Raw genomic sequence first — 6,264 nt, 5'->3', positions numbered from 1 at the left:
TTCCTGCCTATGCAGGGGGTCGGACTCGATGATCTATTGAGGTCCCTTCCAACCCTAACATCTATGAATCTATGAATCTATGCCATACTTTCTAGTATACCATACACCTCCAAAGAAGGCACACCGCTTGTCTTCAGAAGACTGAACGAAGGCAAAAGAAAAAGCTTTCTTAGAAAATACAACATGTGCAACAGTAGCTGGATCAAAACCAGGGGGTCTGAGCCTCAGGCAGGCCTAAATCAATAAGCAGAGAGGATTCAGGGACAAGCCACATCAGGTGCTTGGAGATCAGAGTTCCCAATGGACCTGCATCATGAAGCCACAGTGGTGGTGAGGGTCCGGGCAACGGGACAGCGGGTCTGGGATCCAGAGGCAGCAGGTGATCCAGGGTCAGCAAAAGCCTTGTTGTTCAGACAGCTTCCTGCTCCCTGCCCAGGCTTTATAGGGACCAAAGGGAACAATCCATAGCCAGAAGCCCTGACTAATCAGGGGCCAGCAGTCGGAGGCCTTCCCTGCCACTCCACAAAGATCAAGCTACATCCTGGTGGACGGTCAAGCTTGTGATAAGCCTATAGGGCGGGGGTTTGGGCTGAGTCCTGATTGAATACAGGCCAGACATCCTAGCATCAGGCCCTCTTCTCCCTACATTTCTGTATTTAAGACCTATGCCCCATGGGGGTGGGGGAATAGATACCCGTTGTACATGAGGCAATACGGTGTGCGGTACAAGCGCCTGCTGTTTCTACCCAAACAGATCTTGGCCGGTGACCTAGACTACAAGATGGGAAGCATTTATTTATTTATTTCTCCCCTTCCCAAAGGCTGTTGAGAGCATCTTGGAAGCCAGCAAGGCTTTTAAATGATGTCCTTGCGAAGCAGCGGGTGTGTGAGAACTCTTGGAGGCCGTGCAGTATTTAGGCCAATGATATATACCTTGAACGGAGTCCAAGAATCTCGTCTGCAATGATGAAGTCAGTGCAAGAGAGAGAGAGACCTTCTCTTTGTCTTTTTAATTACATTATTACCAAACGAGGCGTGATGCACCCAGAGAAAGGAAAGAGAAGGGGCGGGAGGGGATATAGCAAATTCCCCCAGACTTCGCGACTTCACTGGCTTGCCTCTACGTCCATAAGTTCCTCACACTCAAAATGGCCCAGCAAAGAGTTGAACCCTTTGGGTCTTCTCTGCCAGGAGAGAAAGTCAGGCTGCTGCAACAGCCCCGGTGTGCGATGAAGGGGAAGAAGGGACAGGATTTGCTGTGGTAAAATGGTCCCACAAAAAATGGGACCCGATCCTGATGCCCCATTACCCTGTCACTTAAAGGGACTGTGTGCCAGCAGTTGCTCTCCCTTTGAACAGCCGGCTTGCCTACTGCAGTGCCCACAAATAGGGTGGTATCTCTTTAAGAGTCGCTGAACCCATTAGGGGTGCTGACTGTGTGATGTGGAGAGGGGGCCACAGAGGAAGATGCCTGCAGTGGGGACAAAGGAGATGAGAAAGGCCCTGCTCCACCCTCCTGACATGGCTCGTTATCCCCTTTCTGGCTCGGCTTTTTGCCCGCGCTTGATTGGGACCGTGCTGGGACCAGGGCCATCTCCTGCACAGCACCTAGAACGGATCTCAGGTCAGGTACCATGCTACAGGTCATCCCTCACCCCCGGCCAGCTCTCTCCTCTCCCGGCCAACCCACCGTTCTCATTCCTTTCACCCCTGGGCCAGGGGCCCTGTGAGTCGGTGATGCCAAGAGGGCACTGGTAGCTTGCCAAATGCCAGCAAGAGGTTGCCTGCTTGTCCTCCCACTGTCTGTGCTTAGGGGCAAGAAATGGCTCATGGACTGAGCTCATCAGCATCACCACCCCCCCACCCTGAGGCATCAGGAGCAGGGGGACTCTGAATTGCTGTCCCCCCCCCCGAGCCAGGCACAAGAGAAGAGGGGAAGGGGCTGCTCCATGATCCTCACCCCTGACCCCACTTAGAGCTGCCCCCAGGCTGCTATGTTTTGCACTGCTGGTGTTGGACAGCTCAGGACACCATGGATCTTCCAGCACGGAGTGATTTGGGGGTACAATCCTGCAGGCAAGCACATTGTAAAGTCCCCCCAGCAAGGGCCAGATTGCAGCTCCTTGTTGTAGCAGGTCCAACGGGGTCTGTTATATTAGCATAAGGCCCAAGGGCTTTAGGGTTCACAACAGCCAGCCGTTTCCCAGCCCTCCGCAAAGACTTTCACAGCAGACTCCTCTCAAGCCAACAGACCTGGAAATAAATACGGAGAACTGCCTGGAAGGACAGGCCAGCTCAGATTCCCCCGGCAAATGGCTCCCACCGTCGCCAGAGATGGCCTTAATTTCTGTCGGCTGGCAGCTGGGTTATAACCTCCAGGTTATTTCACTTAACACTGAATCCATCTTCCCCACGAGGCTTCATCGCCCTGAGAGCTGTGATTAAAGAGCCTTAAGGAAACTTGTTGCCACTGGAACCGTGTCCAGCACAAAGCAAACAGCCTGGGGAACGGTGGCGCGCGGCCCTGGACTCCTCGCGCCTTCTCAAATGACCTCCTGCCCTGTGGCATTGCTGTTGGCTGGTCAATCATCCCTGCATCCCACCCCAGAGGTGGCTGCATTTCCGTGGTGGAATGGTACTATCTAGCCCCTAAGTAGGTTTCCAGCCTGTTCTGGCTTCATGGGTCAGGGAAGAGGCTGGCAGACAAAGGGTTAAGCCATAGCTGCAAGTCGGGAGTGCAGCGAGGAAATAAGACTTACGATTTTAGCCGAGAGGGTAATTAACCCATGGAGCAGATTCCGGGGGGAGCCGTGGATCCGCCATCAGCGGAGTCCTTAAATCAAGGGAAGGAGAGAAGCCGCTCGGCATGGCAGGGTCTCTGCAGCCATTGCAGGCTGGGATGCTGGAGGGGGTGGGGGAGCATCAAACATTGGCAATTAAAAACCGTGCTAATAGCCTACTGCTCAGTGTGATTAGGCTAATGCGCAGTGAGCGGCACAAAATAACCATGCACCGGCGCTACTGCACAGTAACTCTAGTTACTGCGCATTTAATCAGGGCTTTATTCAGCAAGTACTAAACTAAATGCACGGTAATTAGGGTTGTTGGTTGTACCTAAAGAACCGGTAATTAGGGCACATTAATGAACGTGTAGACGTGCCCACTGTGTCACCAGCACTCTCACACTGGGTTGGGATCAGATCTGTCTCGGCCTGGTTTTATGGGCACCAGCAGGTCCCTGCTAGGGTGTAGGGGAAGATGGGAGCTAAACAGAGAAAGGTTTCGGGGGCCGGAAAAAGAAAGAAAAGTGGGGCCAGGAACCATGAGATGTTGGAAGAGGAAGGCAGAGAGGGGCCTGATTCTGCCCTGCCTTGCATAAAGGCATGTGATGTGGATTTAGGATCCCAGAAGGGCAGGGACGCCACGGCACCTAGTTCTTTATCTGCCTCTTCCACTGCAGAAGGCAAGAAATCTTGGGGTCGATATCTTCGATGGGAACAACTGCGTGGTTGGGATAGACATAAACATCACGGTGCACTTCCTCGGACCTCTGGGAAAGGAGAAGATGCAGGAGAGCTAAGTAGCAGATGGAAGAAAAGCTGGGGTAAAACTCCAGGTGTAAATAAGAACAGGATATAAGAGAAATTAAATGGATAGCAGAAGAACGGGGTTGTTCAGGCGGGTCATTATCCCCTGTCAAGTGCAGAAAACCCCCGGGCCGCCACCTCTACCCACCAAACCAGCACTCGCACCAAAACCATGGCTGCACGTGATGCCGGTTTTCAAGCTCACCACTGCAAGGGCTATTGAAGATCAGGGCTGAATGAGACATCTCAAGGAGCTGAGGTCCCCGCTATGTTCCCTCGTCTCTCTTCCAGCCCCGCAGGGCACGGACAGATTTTGACCCCTCCGTTGTCTCGGCGCTGGCAGCACTTCCCGGCGCTGAAGTCACAGGCACAAATAGCAGCGCTGCTCAGAGGCTGGCCGGCGAGAGCTGGGCTGACAGCCACCTCAGCTGCCTGGGGCCCTGCCAAGCTCCCCGCACACCTTGGATTTCAAGGGCAGAAATTTCACACCCACTTGAAAATGAAGCTGAACTGGGGCTTTCGAATTCCAGCCCTCTACTCTCTGTGAGCGTGTGCCCACCAAGAGAGAAACCCCTGAGAAAACAAAATGATCCAATATTTAACAAGCTGGAGATGGACACAGGTGATCTGGTGTCTGTTCTTTCCTCTGCCACAGCCTCTCTGTGTGGCCCTGGGCCAATCACATCATCTCCTTGATGTGTTGGTAAGCCTACATGGGTGGTAATGGGACAGCAATCTGTCTTGCTCTCCACCCGTACAGCATAAGGGAGCCCTGAGTGTGACTGTCAGCCCCTCGGTGACATCGAGGAAAAGATTCCTGTCAAAAGGGGAGAATAGCAGAAGCATTATTGATGGAGATCTGGAGACCACTGGGGATGGTGGAGCTCTGCAAGGAGGTTTATCACCACCAGTGAGAGTCTTCTTGCATTGCCTCCTGCTTTAAAAGTGGAAATGAGAGAGCAGAAGTGACCAGTCCCATGCCTCCAAGAATGGGGGTCACACTGACCAGATGGTGGCACCGGGACTGGAAATGGGGCAGGGTGGAACATGAGCCCCGAGTGCAGAGACGTAGTGAACCAGGTAGGCAATGTCCTTGGACCCATCCACAAAAGACAGGGCTGGCGCGGGGGAATAGATGCTATGAGCCAGGCCTTTGCCATGTGCCACCTGCCTTGTGTGCCAGCTGGTTCTCAAGGACTGGAGCAGGGTGGAACAGGATGGTATTTAGGTGCCTAAATCCCATGGGTGAAACAGGTAGCAGTCTAGCAACAGCAATATGGAGCTGGGCATGATCTCACCCCACCAAGCACCCTTGCAATGACTAGCAGCATCCCAGCAGCCTGGTCTGAAGCCAGCTTGGGTGAATCCATGCAGTGTCTGCAAAGTGGACACCCCTAAAAACAGAGCCAGGCCCAGGGATTGAAGCTGGACACATCCAGACGAGGCATCAGGTCCTAATGCTCATGGGCGACGAGAAGTCATTCTTGGAAGAGCTTCCCTGGGCAGGAGGTAGTCCCAGGTCCTTCCATTAACCTTTGGGATACTGTGGTGTGGACAGAAAACAACCGGGGTATTAAACAGTTTCCCAATGAGTAGCTTGGAAAGCGCCGGGGCTCTTAGCAAGCCAGGCCTGAGCCTGAAGGCTTGCAATGAAACACGAAGCCGGGAGAGCATTTTCCCGGCCCAGGAGTTTGAGGCTTGGGTACCAGAATTTCCAGCAAGGTCCGATGCTTCCAGGTCTGGATCTCAGGAGGGAAGAGCTCCCTGGGAAGATTTCAGGTCAAACCTGCTGGGATGTTCCCTGGGAAGCGCAGAAGTGGGGCCGTTCCAGAGATGCACAGTCTAGGCTGGAAGGAGCAGCAAGATTTTCTCGGCCTCCCGTTTCCAGAGGGGGTACGGGGATGGGGGCTGCATCACGTGATCCCTGCCCCCAGGGAAGAAACGGCGGGGAGGAGGGGGCAGATGCAGTGGGTGCTGATAGGTGCTGGGAAAATGCTGGGCTACCCCGGAGGTGACCTTGTTCCCATTCCCCTTTCATGGACCGCTGTGAGGCATCCTTGTTGTTGCCTGGGCGGAGCATGCTCCTACACGCTCGCACACACCTGCACACCCCCGAGCCCTCTGCAGGGAGCAGGTCAAGGTCTTGGCCCTGCTACTGCCTTGCTCCTTTTCCCCCATCCAGGTCCCCCCGAGTCAACGACATCCACCAGCCCAGGCCCTGGCCTGGGCGCTGGGCCTGGGGTCGAGACAGGAGCCCGGCTGACCCCGCAAGCAATGCACACCCCTGGCAGGGGGCTGTCAGGGGGCTTCGGGACCAAATGGTCTCCCTGGCTGAAGCCAGCCTGCATCAGGCTCAGGGTTGGACTTGCCCTGGACCTGGATGGCGTGGCACACTGCAGCACCTTTCAAAGCATCTCGTGGCACTCCAGGGCACCCTGGCTGAGAATCACTGATCTGGGGCTAATTACCAGGGCTAATTAGCCTGGGTGCTGTGCCACCTGAGTGTGGTGACACTGCTCTCCACCCGCCTCGAGCCAGTTTACGGGGTGAAACGGCGCCACCTGCGTCCACACACACAGGGCAGACCTGGCAGAGACACTTTGCTTTCCAAGCTCTTCTTGGGGAACTGAGACAGCCCTGAAATTTGGGAATACCCTGGACAATTTGGGGTGCTTGG

The 6,264-nt window shown here is 54.6% G+C and overlaps 1 long non-coding RNA gene across 2 annotated transcripts; it reads right to left on the bottom strand.

Annotated features, from left to right (window-relative positions):
• Positions 1 to 32: 32 nt before the first annotated feature.
• LOC112547942 lies at positions 33 to 4,122 on the bottom strand. 2 transcript variants are annotated; one of them, XR_003091738.1, is made up of 4 exons: positions 3,793 to 4,122; positions 3,431 to 3,576; positions 2,760 to 2,902; positions 33 to 2,435 (listed from the first exon to the last, which is right to left on the bottom strand). It is a non-coding gene; the product is annotated as an uncharacterized LOC112547942 (long non-coding RNA). The 2 variants fall into 2 exon arrangements; XR_003091739.1 differs by having other exon boundaries at positions 33 to 1,471; positions 3,793 to 4,121.
• Positions 4,123 to 6,264: the final 2,142 nt, after the last annotated feature.

The sequence above is a fragment of the Alligator sinensis genome, unplaced genomic scaffold (genome assembly GCF_000455745.1).
Source record: "Alligator sinensis unplaced genomic scaffold, ASM45574v1 scaffold149_1, whole genome shotgun sequence".
Lineage (NCBI taxonomy): Eukaryota > Metazoa > Chordata > Crocodylia > Alligatoridae > Alligator > Alligator sinensis.
This window is presented reverse-complemented; position numbering and strand designations above follow the sequence as displayed.